Source organism: Ambystoma mexicanum, chromosome 4q (genome assembly GCF_040938575.1).
Source record: "Ambystoma mexicanum isolate Mex_15411 chromosome 4q, UKY_AmexF1_1, whole genome shotgun sequence".
In the NCBI taxonomy this organism is placed as follows: domain Eukaryota; kingdom Metazoa; phylum Chordata; class Amphibia; order Caudata; family Ambystomatidae; genus Ambystoma; species Ambystoma mexicanum.
In genome coordinates this window covers 578205997-578224017 of record NC_090928.1, presented here as the reverse complement: position 1 = coordinate 578224017, position 18021 = coordinate 578205997, and the positions used below count along the sequence as shown (strand labels likewise).

The 18021-nt window shown below is 43.0% G+C and overlaps 1 protein-coding gene across 1 annotated transcript in view; it reads right to left on the bottom strand.

The window, feature by feature from the left end:
* The window catches only part of LOC138467267 (protein phosphatase 1 regulatory subunit 14C-like), a 677926-nt gene that overhangs the window by 340419 nt on the left and 319486 nt on the right, over window positions 1-18021 (bottom strand). The window lies entirely within an intron of this gene.

Genomic DNA, 18021 nt, shown 5'->3' with positions numbered 1-18021 from the left:
AGGGATGGGAGCTTGCTAAGCAAGACACTCCCTAGGGGTCTGGGAAAGTAGGACCTCACTAGGAGCAACTCCCTTCTTGGGGACAAAGAATCCCATTCCGATGATGACCTCACAGTCCAAAACACAATTTCTGCCTATATGGTTGTTGAAAAGATTTTGGCATCTTGCACTAGGACTATAACAAACAAGGAGGCTTCTTTTCACTCCTTCGGGTAATGCTGAATGCCATCTGACTGCCAGCATCAAAGAGGATGGACACATTTCTTTTGTTGCTGAGGACGTACATAAGAGCAGAGCCGACAGTCAGGGAGAGACTCCTATGGAGAGAGGAGAGTAATCCCTAGGCAGAGGCAAGCCTCTGTAGGCGGCACCCTGGAGAGGTGGAGCCACACAAGGCCACGGAAACAGTGGTGGTTGAGGAAGAGAGAACGGCTAGCTGGAGGCTGAAAGGCAGGTGTTCTGACCGAAACTCAGGTCAGGAGAAAGACGGAGATGGAAACAACCTCAACTAGTGGCGTGACCATGGGAGAGCTGCAGAGTCCATGGGGAAGATGAGAGACTGGGTCCCCAAGCTCCACACGGCAAGTGTCTTTTCTGCCAGGACGAGCACCAACAGGGAAGTTAGCCCTCATTGGCATTTTCACTTCATGAGTGTTATGAACTTTGGTTTCTAAGATTGGCAAAACCGACGAGGTTACAGAGACCGGATAGTAACGAAGTGGGAGAACTACATCTGGGATAGCCAACAAAGGTATGAGCACTTATTGTACTGAACTGGCACAAGCCCTATGGAAAACAGAGCGAAAGATACAAATCGCTTAGATCAAGACTGGAAAAGACGACAAAAGTACGAGAGCCTGAGAGAGCTGAACGGGCATATGCCCTATGTAAAACAGAGTGAAAGGTGTGCTCGCATTATGCCAGGACTGGGAATAATGACAAAGGTATGAGGAACTGATCAAGCCGGACAGACGTGTGTCCAACGTAAAACAGATTGAAAGGAGTATGAACACTTTGCAGCAAAGCTGGAAAAGCCATCTAAGTCACAGGAACCTGGAACACCCGAGCAGGCAGACACCCTACATCTATTAAGGTCATAAAGAGCCAGTAAGTCTAGCAAAGATCAAAAGGACTTGGGAGTCCATGTGCCACGAAAGTGGTTGGACATATAGAACTGTGTTAAAAGTGATCTTGGAGGGATTTGAACACTTGTCAAAATCTGAGAAAAATGGTCCAAGTAGAATCCTTTTCCTAGGGGGCGGGGGGAGGAGAGAAAACAATACAAAGTATATTTGTCTTTTTTAAATCAACAGAATCTACAAGAAGACTGAACTGTGTCATTATAATCTAAAAGACCTTTGAGACTGAAAATAAGTCAACTAAGTTTTTGGACCAGGCTGAAACCACAAACCGAGGCTATTGCTCAGACCTCCTGTTTCTTTTGCTCGGGCCTCCTTTTTCTTTAAGTTAGATTTTCTAAAGTGTTAGGGCCAGTTAGTTAACTCAGATTTGGTTTTAGAACCACTTCTTTTGGGACTTTGACGAACACCCTTAGATTTGTTTTAGAAGGTAGGTAGCTCCCCTCATAGCGGTAGGGCCGGATAGGCATTTTTCTTTCATTTTGAATAAACACCCTTAAATCAGGATCCCCTTGCCCCCATAGTCAGAGTCCTTCAGGTTCATGACAGTAGGTGTTCAAGTTAATTATGCAGAGATTTTTTTTAAAAACTGTTCACTCCTACTTGCCTATCTTCAATCTGAAACTTGCAATTCATGAAGCACTTTGAGAAACCTTGCTAATCAAGTGCAAGCTTTCTTCTGAGCAAAGGAGCAATGTTGTGTGTGGAGGAGCAAACTTGAACTTCCAAAAAAGTACTGCACCAAAAACCCTAATGAGATGCAAAAACATCATCAAAGATTAGCCGTTATGGCTATGCAGCCTCACCAGGAAAAACTTCATTTCAGTGATCTCACAGAAGTCTTTCATGCCAATTAGGGTCAGGTGTTGTCCCGGTCAGTTCCAGTATCCTCGTGTAAGAGTGTAAATGACATTTAACCATAAAAGCTTATGGAAATTAGAGCACATTTATTTGAGGTGATAAAATAAGACCGTAGACGCAGAACATCAAAGGGAAAAACAAATCTGTACAGGTCCAGGCAGAGGACATAGTAGTAGATGGATGGACGCCTAGTTGATATTAGTGGGTGTTGCAAGACATCAACATGGTAAAACTTGCAACAAATCAGATTAATGGCACGCAATTGATTTTTGTGGCCGACTCCTCTTAATTCTGTATACCAAATGACAGTTACTTTGGCAGCCATCAATCAAGTTAGAACCTCAATCACTGATGGTGGCAATGAAGGTTAGGAAGAAGCCAGCTTCACCCATTAGCGGTAGAAAAGAGGTTAACTCCACTACTGACTTGGACATGTTCCCCCACCAAAGGTTCCATAACAGGATCTATATACTCGAGCTAGGACATAGCACTAAACCGGACGGACAGGGACCAACATGATTTCCAGGTAAAACAGGACATCCCTGATGAACTTCTCAATGAATAAACGGGACACTAGGAAGTGGCAACAATGTGTTCTCTGGAACCAAAGATCAAGAACTGAAGACGCATTGACAATAGCAAATAATCTTCGCCATGGTGTGACACCAAATAGAAGGTGTTTGAACACCTGAAATTAGCTTCCTGTCAAAAACTATGATGTACGTTTTATAAAGTATATATTGCTAAATGGAAACTAATATTCTTCAGGTCTTGGAAGCGGATAAAACAAAGACACAAGGCAACCAGGACCTTCAAACACAAAACAAGTTAATGGCAATCAACTTTTTATCTCTGGCTTAGAAGTAGACACTATCCTTCAATCTGGGAGGAAGGATAGTTCAGGGGCAATGCGTTTGTCTTGGAAGCAAGACAACGCTGTGCAACAAAGGTTCGAATCCCGCGCTTAGAAACCACTTACTGTATTAAATGCGTAATAAAAGGATAATTATAATTCTTTAATACAAGAACATAGTAGGATTAAACCAATTTTTTACTGGTGTTAGGGAACATATTCAACTGCTGTCAAAAAAAGCAGACACTTGCCATATCACGTAAAGGGAGTGAAGTGTGCTGAACACAAACAAATGTATGGGCATGCACAAATGAGAAAGATCTACAGTTGTAATGGAAACAAACTCTTAACTTTTATGGACCTGAGAGAAGTCCTCTAATTGTTGTCAAAGAAAGAACAGAGTGCCCTCCCACCTGTCAACTTGGTAACAGGACCAGCGATTCATAATCCTGTTTCATGCAAATCTGGAGGAAAGAATGCAACTTCTTTTACTGCCTGATGCCTTTCTTTAACATTGCGGTATGTTGACAGCTTGCAATCCTTCATCCCCAGGAAACTTTATAACATCAGAATCAAGGATTTTCAAATGGCATACAAATTCAGACCGATGGTTTTGGTCCTCTGACTTTTCAATTGATTTGTATATTTTGATTTGACCATTTGCATCTTCTTGAATGCAGTGGGGTAATTTTAGCACCTGGCTGCATTGAGGGATGATGCAATCGGTGTTCCTTTTCCTATCTCCCTGGTTGACTGTGTATGAATCACGAGCAATTGTTTGTATCATACCAATTGGGTACCGCTCTGTTTGAATTTATTTTACACTTGTGGGTTATCCATCTCTAGGTTAGACTTATTGACTAACCTCTGTTCAAACATGGGGACCGAGTAATTGGTCAGCACACTTATCGCAATTGTGTCAAAGAATAACGAAACCATTTTTTGAAACATATCAAAAAGCAAAACCGCATTTGTTTTTTGTTCAGTATGCATTAGTTTACTATTTCCTTTTCTTTACTGCACTATTAGATGATACTAATCCCACCTATTGTGCAAACAATTAATAGTGTTGTATTCATGCCTTATTTCTCTGTTTAGGAATGAGACAGTTTTGGAGTGTATATTTTCATTGTTGGTGAATTTGAAAAAACCAATAAATTGTATTTAAGTACTACTGAGCAGAAGTTATTTCCTAGCCTCTCAGCTTTGTTTTGGTTTGATGATTTAACAAGATATTTAAAGGTTATTGAGCTTACGTTTTGAAGCTCTGTGTCCAAGTTTCCTTTAAATAGTATGATTAAGACACTCCAACATTAGGAGAGTGTTGACAAATATATCTGTGGTTGGAGCTCTTCTTTGTTCCATATTTTTTTAGCTCTTTTTTCCTTCCACAGTAGGGGCTATCCCTTTAGTTATAAAATACAAATTCAGACAAAGCAGTCCTTCTTGTGAAAAATCTACTATGACATAACTACCAATTCGTTTTCAAGTAAGAGTATCGTGCAAGCTGTAACCCCCATACAATTAATGGAACAAAAATGACTGCTTCGTGGGCAGTAGGGGGGCTTCAGGAGCATTTCAAATTCTAAGCTGGCTATCGCTCCGGCATGTGGAGATGGGTTGGAGCAGTCATTTCATTATGGCAAGTACACCAGTAGCATACAATGTTGAGAATTTGCGAGTGAAGCATAATTCACTTTAGTATACTAAATATTACTTCAAAAAGACAAGAGTACAAAATACTGTTTTACTTAACTGGCATCCCAGTTAACATTAGAAAATTGCATTAGCAGATAAGCAATTAACATTTGTGTCTGATATGTTTGTGCATATTGAAATTACCCTTTCAACTTTTATGGTTGTGGCAATTAGCTAGCAATGTTTGTCTTTTCCAAATCCGATGTTTCCAACCCACTTTGCTGGGCTGCAATTTTTCAACAGCCAATGTACATTTATTTTAAATGTAGGTCACCTATGACTACATCTTAACTATATTTTGCGGCAAACACATCTGCAGGTTTCCATTTGTATATGCGGCAGACACAGCTGCAGGTTTCAATTTGTATTTCCCAAATAGAGAGTCATTGATTTCATTCTTAGAATTTAAAAATTAGTTTAAACAAATATTCATTGGTGCCCCGTGTAATTAAGTTACTTTTGATAATGATAAATACCCATCAAGGCAAAAATAAATCTTCAGAGTTAAGTAGTTCATTGTAGCACAAGGTTATCTTTGAGAAAAATGGATTTCTAATCTCTGTTCACAACAAACCTTTCGGAAAACCACTATTCCTGAAAGTATCATTGTGAAAGGATGGTAGTCCTACGACATAGGACAACCCCTATGAGACAATGACAGTGGGTTCCTACAGCACATTAAGTGCATTTCATCAAGTAGATCAGAAATCCATTATTCTCGAAGATAACCTGTGGCTCCAATGAACTATAGATGATGAAGCTGGCACCAAAAAGAAGCGCCACAATTTTCCCGAGTAGACTATACCAGACCCTGTTTTGTAATTTACAGAAAGTAAGAAATAAATCAATACTCCCCTGAACGAGGTCCATCAGTCAGTCTCAAATAGGACTGAAACATGTACATGAAGGGATAGTAGGTGACCAACTTCTTTTAAAAAGAAAATGGTTTTCAATTTTCAGAAAGAACATCATGAACAATGTATACATAACAGGCTATTAATTCAGAATACATATAGGGTACAACAGCAAAAGGCTCATTAAATATCAAATGCGAAAATGGAAAGGTTCTCAGGGAAGAAAGGAAGGAAGGAAAAAACAAAAAAAGAGGGGAAGCTAAACATACAAGTCATTAAAATCAGCCAAAATGGTGGCATGCTCATCAAGTCACTGTTTTTACTTGGACACCTTTTCCCTGCCAGAAAGGATAGACAAGCTGTGAAGACAGTCCTCAACTGTAGGCCTGGCATCACTCTTCCAATGCAACACAGTAGGTTTCTTGGCCTTCGCAAGAGCTCTATACATCAAAGAGAGCTTATCAGCAGACAACCCAATATCAGCTGGAAATAGGCCCAACATACACAACGTAGGTGTGCTAGGAAGAGAAAGCCCAGCACAAGGTCAATACACTGGCGATCCTCCCCACAGTATGACTTTGACAATTCCAGAACAAATGAAAGGTGGTACCCACAGCCCTTTTATAATTCCAACTTACTCAACCTACAGGACACCAACTTTTCAGGGGACCAACAGATTTAATGATTGATCCTCTGCTGTGTGAAGCACAGTCGATCTTGAATCTGCATCCACCAGCACATATCCAAGACCATTCCATATTGAAAAAATGTACAGCAAGTATATTTTGTTAATGACTTTCAGCGCAAAAGTAAAGTGAACTCTGATCAGTAAAACAGACTGTGTAAAAGAATAAAGGCTGATGTTAGAAAATGCAGTATGCAAGTTCATTTCAGCCAAGCACAATGGGCAAGATTCACAAGTGGCTTCCCCAACTGCCAGCCTGGTTTGTGCATCCCCACGGTTTACAACTGCAATAAAATGTGTCCTGCCTGATTGGTGTTGGAAAACAAATTTTCTCTAGACTTGCTGTCTTTGCAGGGCAATAGGCCCTGGCTGATGCTTGACCGGAACGTAGGGAGGGGGAAAAAGAGGGGCTACCATCAATAGAAGCAGAAACTTTGAAAGAAATACAAGAAATAAAAGCCTTTCAAATCAGAATGTTGGTCCCCTTCAGATAAGTGCATCCCCCATTTATGATCTGCAGCCACCAACTTCAAACAACCAACTTCAAACAACAAACAGACTAATACAAAGTCTGGCCACTGGCTGGCTGAGCGAGATAAGGGGCTTGGAGGAAGCTGAGCTCCTATTTGCATTAACAAAGATTTACTATTCATTTAAAAGGCCTTTTTCCCTCAGCAACCACTAGTCGTAATGCCTTCATATATTGGTCATTCTTCAGATAATTTCTAGGCTATATTGTTGAAATAAAAATCATCTACCTGTGATACTTAGGGAAATGTAATGACCACCAAAAATGGGCTTCTGGCTGATGTGCAAATGTCCCGAATTTTAAGAGTTGGCAAACTGGTGGAGGGTAAAATTTGTAATGAGGGGAGTAAATTGAGTGTTCATAATTGTGTTCAGTGTAAACGGTGGAAAATTGCCACACGGCCGTGAATGATGCAGAAATGGCGGATGTTTTATTAAATTCCCCATGAGTAGCTGAAGCCGCCGAATATATGTATAAAACTAAGTTTTACCCAAAACGGACATAGAAACAAAAAGGGTATTTCAAAGGGAAGTTGCCATATGCCTGTTCCAGACTCTTAAAACAATACCAAGAGATGGGCTGGAGTTGGGAGGAGAGAGAAGGGTAACTGACCAATCCTGGGTGTGAGCTGCCCAAGAATGTAAACTTGATGGTATCACTGCCATATAAAGTGGATGCACTATAAGGAAAGGGGAGACCTCCTAAAATTACCATTGTGAAATAAGTTGCTGTAATTTACCATCTGACAGCCGCAAGGAAACACCAAAAGAGTCTGCTGAGATTGCATCTGGGTAGAGTGGTCTATTGCTGGAGTGGCCTAAAAGCTGACTTGGTCCTATGGTGAAGAGCTGGGGACCATCCTTGAGAGTGGAGTGACCAGACCTCTGCCCTGTCGTGTCGTCCAGGAAGGTCCTGAAATGCAGCTGGCTTTCCTGTACTTTAAACAGAGGTTTTATATGCAAGTAGAATTGCGCCATTTGAAAGCAAAAGGTGGGGGAAGTCTGCGTGCCTTAAATCCTGCTCCTTTATAGTGGGTGGGGGGGGGGCAAAACTGTGTAGATCCTTAGCCTATTTAACTAAAACAATAATTTGCCCTTGGCAGAACACCACGGGGTGATTTTTGTTAAAATTTCAAAATGAACAAAGCTCCTTCCCAGTGTGCACTGAAAACTATAGACTGTAATTTAATTGGGTAAGCCTATGTATCAAACTTCCCAGAACACAGGTCTTCAAGTGGAGAGGGGGTGTGAGAAACCTCCCTGGAGATCTGTCATCTAGGTGGCCAGGACACGGCCATCTCTACTGGATCCAGTGGATGGGGCTGGACCAGTGGGTGAGGATCACCTGGATGGGGGTCTTCGGGAGTGGAAGTGGGACAATGATGAGACGATCATGTGCACGTATATTACTTTATCACAGCACCCCCCGCCCCCTGATTCCCCCAAATAGGTCACTCCAAAACTGAGCAATGGAGAACAAAGAAGATGCAGCACTCGCACTAATATCTGGCTTGGTAACGCACTAATTATGAAAACAGCAAAAAACATATTTCCAACCAAATCCAAAAAAAAGGCCACAACTGTTCAAAAAGATCCAAAAAGGATAAAGTACCATCTTCAAGTTTTGGGCAAAACTTTATGGAAATGTTAAATTATAAAGGGAAACACCACAAGCACCACAAGCACATAGTTTTGATGCATGGGAGAACCTCAGAATCTAGTTGTGAATGCTCTATTTGCCATTGGCTGAAGTGTGACCTCTGGTGTCCCTGGTAGTCCACAGCATTTTTGGAGGTCTGAAAACAGTACAAGAGGTGCAGGGCCACACATTGACCCACCACTCCAAAGGAGCAGGAGGTGAAGAGCCTCACAATTCCAGAGATTTGCACACCTTTAACTAAGGGGAGATGAGAAGGAAGCCTTGTGCAAAAAATGCATCGAACATGTATCCTTTTTGCACTACAGCAATGTTTGCCCTGGCGCATGCCAAACTTCACTTGTCAAGGTGCAATTATTTTCTAATATGTCCCACTTTTTACAATTAGGGCAAACTTTGTCCTAGTGCTAATACTGGACAAAATACACCAATGAATAGGTTCAAGGGTACTCATACACGAAGGGCTCCCACAATTGGTTTGAAAAAACGACTCTTTGAAATTGTTATCATAGAGCAAGATCTCTAGAGGACTTTTTATGTTGTAATTGCATGAGTCAAAAACACAACACAATTTACAGAGAGAGAATAGACATCAATGGTCTGTTGATGCATGATCTTTTTTGTATGAGTCACATGCCGTTACCATGACAACCAGTTGGCTAATTTTAGCTCCTAAATTAATTTTTAAGACAGATGTGTATCCCGTGTGCCCACTAAATTGATTTATTATCACTATGCTCCAACAGTTCAAGCAGTATACATTTTTTCTCTGGCTGCTCGATTTCAGCCTGATCCTAACATGGCTGCCATATAAAACACTCATGCAGCCTTGGCAACAGCTTTTTCCCACGCTGTGCAGTGTGCTCCTTCAGACACTCGAAGATGCCCTGCTCTCTGCACGCAGCCTTTTGACAGCCTATCTGGCCCACCACCAAAGGTAAATTTGCCAGCATGGGCACTTTTAGTTCCACATGAGCAGTCGTTACATTCAGACACTTAAATGTGACTTTCTGTTTACTTGCAGCCATACCTTTGATGGCTGACCGCTTTACAACACATTGGACCTTTTCACCTGTAGTTATTCGATGAAAGTTAAGAAAGGTTTTATGCTTTGTGTACATTTATATTTATTATGTACATAACGGTTGGGGTTTAGACTCACTCCCCCCCCCTTTTTTTTGTTTAATACAACAGGAGTACCTAGAGACCAGCCCAATGTGGCGTATGGATCTCTAATACAGTGCCCATCAATTGCTACATAGATAAGCTGTGTTTTTTTCTATTTTGTGACTACACATTTTTGATTCAGTCAATTTAACTTAGTTCTGCGGCTCATACACCCACCTGATTGTGATCTCCCTTCCCCACAGCTTAGACGTCCCGTGTACAGAACCTTGTCCTGATGATGGCCGTCCCAAAGATGAGGCTCATTTCGCCCAATTCTAAATGGCCGAAACACGTGGTGTAGACCTACTACTCCCCGAATTCACAGCACATTGATTGCTGTTCACACATGAAAAATCTTATCTGTTGCCTCTTAGTTGTTTTACGTTGTCTTTAGAATTCCGCTTTGAATTGTTTCACAATTGAACTGTGTCTGTTTTGACAAACCTCCACAGAGGTTGGGTTTGTTGCACACACACCATTTTCAACTTTGTCCCGAGCATTGGTGGTAAATGGTGTTTTAAAGCATTTACGTTTATGTTCTGTTATGGTCCAACAAACCATTGATGATGTCTATTCTCTCTGTAAATTGTGTTGTGTTTTTGACTCATGCAATTACAACATAAAAAGTCCTCTAGAGATCTTTCTCTATGATAACAATTTCGAAGAGTCATTTTTTCAAACCAATTGTGGGAGCCCTTCGTGTACGAGTACCCTTGAACCTATTCATTGGTGTATTTTGTTTCCGATTTAACCCTCCTGGGTAGAATAGGTTCCATACCAGGAGCCCGAATTTCTTGATTCTAGTGCTAATACTGTAATAGAAGGGCATGCTTTTGTTCCCTCATAATCACAGATCTGTGGATTGGAATTCAGGACTCTTGGGAAGAAGGCCACTGCAGCATGCTCAGATTGTGGCAGTCCAAGCATTCACAGTTAATAGGGGTTCTTATTTTTATACTCCCACTGAGTTTTTAATGCACTATAGTTCCCAAAAGCAACAGATTTAAGTGCCATTTTTAAATTGATATTGTTAGGAAGGAGAGAGGGTCTTCGCACCCTCCTAGGCGATACCGTATGGGAAATAAATGCTAAGGGAGCACATGCAGGGAGCAAGGGGTGGGGTGCACATAGAGGGCGCACGAACAGCTTAGTGCAGGCTATAAGGAAGATGCAGGTGTGAACGCCATCTTGGTAAACCGCAGCCAGCTTAGAATTTAGGCCCAAGCGCGACAAACAGCATTTTGTGTTTTAGCATTAGACCCCTTGCATGAGCACGAACACCACCTCCACCCTGGCCAGGTTTCAGAGATCCACAACATCCTCCATTGTTCAGAAAGTTACAGACCCTCGCGCACTGGGAAGATAGAAATATCATGACATGTGCGGCTGAGTTGTTAAAAGGAATTGGACTTTTCTTTCCCATTGATTTTGTAAATGATTTATAACAATGATTACTTGTGGAATGCTTCTGGTGTTAAAAGACCGACGACTTGAATAAAATGACAAGTTAGCAGAAACCCTCCTGACCAGGGGAATGTAAATCAACTCAATTTCATGTTACTTTTAAGGAGAAAAGATCTTTGAGGGAAGGCCACTGTTCATAAGCAAGGTGCATTAAGTGATAGTCAACACGTGATCTGCTCGTGCATACGGTCCATCCATTATATGGTTTCCTTGAGGGGTGAGCGGGGGAATTACTTGCATAATGCAAGCGGACATGAATTGGGCAGATTTCTTTGTGAAGTCATTTTCCACACATTATCTTGAACGCATTGAAATTGATTTTTTACCTGTTACACGCCTCAAAACAATTCTACCAAGAAATATTACGATTTATAATAACGATAAAAGGAGAAATCCAGCCTACGGTTGGGTTTGCTTCAGATTTACCTAACTTAAGCGTAGAATGGATTGCTTACATTAAATGTTCATAGACTAAAAGCAAACAATTTTAGCAACAGTAAGCGGCAGTTGTAGCACAAGCTTATCAGCTTGGCTCTAACAAATAACGTGCGGAATTACAAAAAAAAACTATAGTTTCCAACTTGCTGCACAAAGTGCATCTGCTAGTGGGAAAAGAGGCTAAATTTGCAAAAGGAGCAATTCAAAAATGACATTTGCTCATGCACAGTTTGTGCCGTGTGTGTGAAAAATCATGGCCTGCACACCGGTTTGAAAATACACCCAATAGGTAGGTATTGGGCTGGTGGGGGTCAAGAAGCTTCTCAGCACTCCCCAAGTCGCAGAGGGGTGCTCTCAGAAGCAAGTTTGCCCCTTCTTGCCTGCAGCAAGTGCACCCAGGTATACGGGAAGCCAAGGAGTGGGCATACACCCGGGACAGATGGGCATTTGAGAACCGCTTCCTTTCTTGCAGTGCCTCCTAAGGACAGTCAAGCAATGCAGTAGCCTGCATACACAATTTAGAATGTCCAACCCCAAAAAGTGGTGGTAAAGCAAAAATAAATCCAAGCGATGCACCAGGGACCGGCATTACTTCACACGCCCGTGTATTTCGCGAATCGCAGGACCCCCAGGTCTCTTGGCCCGGTCGGCGGTCGCACACACAATGGCACTGCACTTTATGCTGTCGCACAGATTATTCAGACCCAATGGGCATTAACTCCCATTGCCCGTAGCATTTATCGATCAAATACATTTTTGGTCACTTGCAGCGTGCAAGCCATGTGCTTGCTCATCTTATTACATCAGGTAGATTTATGTCACTGCCATGACTCTTTCTCTTGATTAGGGCCCTGTTCTATGAAGTGGATTTTAGTGGCTTCACCCGCCCTCCACCACTGGCCACAGTTTAGTTAAAAAAAAAAAAAAAATGGTGAAGTTAATCGAAGCATCATATTATGGCACAATGCACAAGTGATACTTCTAGATGTGTGAGGAATTCGACCATCCGCAAGATGGGTGTGTGCTCGCTTGGGCTTTTTTTTTAATTTAAAATGAAATTGAATTATGGTAGATCAACCTCCAGAAAATGTGTGGGGCTAATCCGCACACATTTTCCTATGCTCACCGCACAACATACACACAGACCCTGTGTACTCTGGTGGACACAGCCTCCAGGTACCACCGCCCCGGTCATACTTATTTGGGAAATGACAGCCAAGAGTACATCAAGGAATCTCGGGGGGGAGGGGGTGGTCGCAAAACCGCCCAGGCTAATTAACTAACTAAGGCTACATGGTTACACTGTGCCCTTTTGTTAGCTCTGCTGGTGGCCCACAGGGGCATGGTCGCAGGACTAACAAAAGACAGGAAAACCCCAACAACTGTAACGCTCACCTGGTTCCCTCGGAGGCGCGGGTCTTGACTGGGCGGTGAAACCGTCTTCAACGTCAGGCGTAGGATTCGTTTGGCTCCCGGATTTGGCCCCTTTCTCACCGAAAGTTTGACCTGAAGGGTGAGGTGTCTGCAAGTGGAAAATCAAGGTATTAGTGGCTGGAAGGTTGGGAGAAGTTCCAAGCCCCTCTCTCCCACTCTCCCCGTGGTACTCGGTCGATTGTTGTGCTCACCTTAAATAGGTGAATGCTGGGCTCTCCATCCTGCGTCTCATGCAGGGGCGCTGGGTCCAGTTACGTCACTGGATATGAGTTCAGCCTCTTAATTGCAGAGGGTAAATTGAGAGCGATGCCGCCGTGTGCTGCACGAGCGTGACTTGTAAGTATTAAAGTTCCATTTAGATTGCTCTCTTCAAATGTCTTATCTCCTTAATGTCTATGTCTTTTCCCTTTCAGATGCTGTCGGTGCCGAAGAAGATGCTCCCCCCAGGTTCGTGGCAGAGAGCGTAACAAGAAGATGGTGAATACGAAGGCACGTAAGTAGAAAGGCTGCTCTAGGGCTGTAGAATGCACCTTAATGTCTCTTTTGTCTTTACAGGTGCCGGAATGCAGCGCGAGCAGAGTTGGAGCGAGCGTAACACAGGTAAGCAGTTTTGTAACTAAGCGTTACTAACCAATGTTCTTTGTCTTTGCAGGCCCGATGCCGGACGAGATATGCAGAAAAAACGCCTTGAATGCTGCCGATGGATCGGGTAAGTTGAACCGCTAACTTTGCCTTTGCCTAACCTGTGCCTTTTGTTTTGCAGGAGCTGCTGAAGACTGAGGATTTGTTCCCAGCAGGTAATTTTTGTATTCACAGGATCCGGAACTGAAGATTCGCTGGAGCTGACACGGTGAGCGTCCTGCTGCAGATGCAGAATAACGCGAAGCACATTGCACCAATCGGGTGTGGTTTAAATAGTCCATAGGAGTGCTTAGGTGTCTTCTTCCACAGCCTCGCCCAGGCAAAAGAGTTCCTGCTTCCAGAAGGGGTCCAGCATCAATGATCCAGGGAGTGGTGCCTGCCCCACCCAGAAGGAAAAGTAGTCCCTGCCAGAAGAGAGTGAAACATCATCTTGCTGGTAAGTAAGCAGCATGTCTGCTGCAGGTAGGTACACCCAAGCACTTTCACACTTGTTATGAGCCCGGCGCTTCCTGTGCCGGGACGGGTCCATGCTATGAGCCTGGCACCACCGGAGCCGGGACAAGGTCCAAAAGGTCCCTAATAAGACTTGCTGGTGCCGATAGTATATGTTATGAGCCTGCTTCCAAGGATGTTGGGTAGGTCCTGACTCCTTGGAAGCAGTGGTCATGACAACAACTTTTGATATGCACCGTCAACCAGATGCCAGCTCTGGCCTGTCAGTATCAAGGGCAGTGACCAGTCATGACTGGGACAGCCGTTTACAGTAGTCATTGCTGCAGGGGGAAGCCATTCAGAAGGTACAAGTATGTGGTTTGGGGGCGACTGAAAGTCTTGCAGCAGCTTAAGGGGGACCTGCAGCTTTATTCAGGAGCCACAGAGAGCTCCATTAACTAGAGACCCTTTGATCGACAACAGATAGGAAGATGGGTGGGACCTAGTATAACCTCATACATACAGGAGATTCTTTGGTGGGGATCCAGGATTGGTTCATTAAGGGATGCTTAGCCTAAACCAATCACTCTGGCACATTTTGGGCAGAACATCTGAAGACTTCGCAAGGATTAACAAGAACTAATTTGGGCCCTGGCTGAAGGTGCAATCTGTTTTACAGCTTCCACCAGTGAAGGAAGGCCAGGATTTCCAAAGAGGGAAGCAAGACACCTCCCCTAAACATCTCCCAGGGAACAGGGGGCGATACAGAATCCAGAGGACACCTCCAGCAGCTCCAGAACTGGTACCCAGCCGGTACACAGCATGCCCTGCAAGCAAGCTTCCTAGGTCGGAAGTGCCAAAGAGTCTCTGAACCAAACTAAGGGGAGTGCATCGACAAGCATCAACCAGATTCCACCTTAAAGGACATTTTCGAGCCAGCCGAGCCCCTCGAGCTGCAACGACTGCACCGCTAACTGTTGTGATGCTGCTGTCGCCAATGTCATCCGAGATGCCTCGACCAGTGCTTCAAACCCGCAAACCAGCACTGCGACGATTCAAGACCCCCGAGCATTGGGGTTCTGTCCCCTCTAGTCCTCCTCCGGAGGCCCCTAGTGATATTTTATGGCCCATTGATCCATTTTGTGCTGAAACCAAGTAAACTTGAACTATTACGATTAATTACTTTTACAGACTAACCTCCTGTCAGTATCCAGAGTGAAGCCCTTTGCATTTCTATGCAGGGTGGGTTATATTTTGTAGTGTGCTAGAACTGTCTGTTGACTAATAATAAAGTAGATATTTTTATACAACCTTGGCTAGACAGTCCTTTTTACCATTGGGAAATTATTGTATTTTCACTGTGTTGCAACTAACCACCGATCCATGAACTTGCGGAGATAAGCCTGCTGTTACGTATACATTACCAAAATTGGACAAGGATGTTTATAATTTGCTTGTGTTTCAAATCTTTTCGGATCCCTTCTGGTGTACTAGAGGTGTGGGGCTGATATGGTTTAGACCGATCTTCATCCCTGGACCACTGGTATACCGAAAGTTAATTTGTCACAATATGAGATGGCAAGGCAATGAACAGGAAAAAAAAGTAAATAAGTAACCCTTTGTTAAATAAAAACACAATTCATTCAATGGGATTTAGGCCCCGACATTGCATGTTACAACAATGGTAAGATTCCAGTCTACATTGAATTTCACCACATTTAAAACTCCCTGACATATCCGGAGATTTTTGATGACTAGACTATCCACAAAAAAAGTCGGAATGCATCAATGAAACAGACTGAATAGTGATGCAAAGAGTACCTTTCAACGAAACTCCAGGACATTTGTTACCATATAGATTTTTTTATTCAAGCAGTTACTGGAAGGCCATGAGGAATTCTGGTTTGGACTACAGAACAAGAGATTTTTAGAACATATTTTTAAACTCTGTCTGTATGTAGGAAGCTGCTACCTTGTTGGAGTTTTACTTTTAAATTTGAATTTGCTGCAGTCCCCTCACATGTGTTGCAGCTGCTGAATGAAAGAGCTGCACTACTAGAGCTACACTACAGGGCCTTCATGTCTGTCATGAGTAGACCAATGTCGATGTTCATTCCTCTTTGACGGGTGGCGCCCCAGAATCAGTCAAAATACAGGGACGATAATTCAGACTTGGCTGAAAAACCTACATCCTGAGGTAAATTAATAAATAATAATGGCAAATAAAACACTGATTTGAAGTTAAACATACTCACATTTAATGCATCATTTCCGTAGGGTTGACCTCCTTATAGTTAAGTGAACAACAGGAGCTGTAGGCGTCATAGAAAGGCCAAGAAGTAGTCATTCGTACACATGCATTGCTGCATGTGAACACCAGAACCCCGGTACACAGGAATATGCACACACCCAACAGACAATAAGGTTTGTAGTAATTGCTCCAATTCATTTAAACGAGACTTGCCTTTTGCATGATCGTTTTATCATACAACTGGCCCTACAGGTTATTCCCACAAAGGTTCTTTGTGTAACATTCCACAGTGGTACATTGATACAGCGGGTTTGAAGGGCGTAAACCCAGGTACATCGCAACCACAGAACCGAATGAGGCATAAGAACCAGTGGAACGATAGAGTACATGCAATTTTAAACCCGGATCGAATTATCCAAAGCAAAACCCACCAAAACGGCTGCAAAACCGGTACGGAAATGGCTTCTACAATGAGATTAGTGGTGCTGAAATATAACTCCCATGCCTCATATGCAGTGCCTTACTAATAACTACAATATCAAGCTCTGAGACAGTAAGTGCGCTTTAAAGCCGTAACTCCTCTGGCTAGTTTGATGAAGCAGTGTGGGGAATAATCTTTAAAGGCTTGCGGGCCGATGAATCTCTCGGTGACATGCAAAAGTAGACTAAAAAGACACAAATGGAGGCCCAGCGATATATTCAAAACGTGAAACAAAGCCTTTATCAAACTCAGAATCACCGAAGAAAAGTGGTGCAAAATATTAAAACAAAAAATGAGCTGAGCACCAATATCCATATAAATGAGGGTCAGGTCAGGAATGCAAAGACAGTTTGGGATGGGAATTCAGGGATACTTACCATTGAGGTGAGGTGAGGCCTTTGTGTCATACAATGGTAGGGGGAAGGGCCAGAATCCCTCTCGTGTCTCCCCCATAGGTCTGCGCAGCTCTCTCCCACAAGTCCTAAACTCTACTCACGGTCCAAAATTAAATTCACAACCACTGTAGATGCTGCTGCATGGTGTCACAGATTGCACAGAAGGGGTCCACAACACACAAGGGCATAAAGTGTAACAGGAGTTATATTAGTGGACACAGAACAAATAGTGGTTTGGATAGGAGTGAGTAGGGGGGAGTGTCCAGGTGCTCTCCTAAAGGCAACAAAAAAGAAAATGCTTCTGTTCAGCAAAGGGTAAAGTTTTGTACTTTTCCCTCTGCACTTATAAAGTGGGGCAAAGGGGACTTAAACACGACGGGTGGGGTATTTGGGAAGAAGTCCAAAAACAGGCCACTGTCTAATCCAGATTGTACTCAAAAGAAAGGAAAAAAGTCTTAAAGTTCTTGGGTTGGGCTCATTTTAGCCCTACTTCACAGTTCATTAGATTACTCTTCTGGTTACGGGTTTTCAGGATTCCAAAACCATCTTCTGATAACCCTGGGGTATAGGCCATCCTAGTCCACAGTTTTGGGACAGGGTACAGTCCAATAGTCTCCTTCTAGAGGAGGTGATATTGCTGTAGCCTTTCCCACACAGAGACACATCTCCAAGGTTGAGGCCGGGTTTGGGGTCTGATGGCTTCTGGAAATCTACCAGCTTTCGGTTCCTAGTAGGGTGGCGGGGGGACAGGTGACTCCCATTTAGACTGTCATGGCTCCATTGATAAATATTCCATGCCGATATCATGGTACACCTACCTCACTATCAAGAAAGGGTCTAAATGAACAAACACCACATCTGCCTCCACTGGTCGTTCTATATTGCAGAAAAAACAAAACCAAGGGGATAAACTCAAAATGCAACAGGACAATTAAAACAGTTATCTCAAGATTCAATGTAACACATTGCCCTATCTGGGGGACCTTATGGAAGATACTTATGTGGTCTAACCTGCATATATCTGGTCCTCAACTCTGATAGC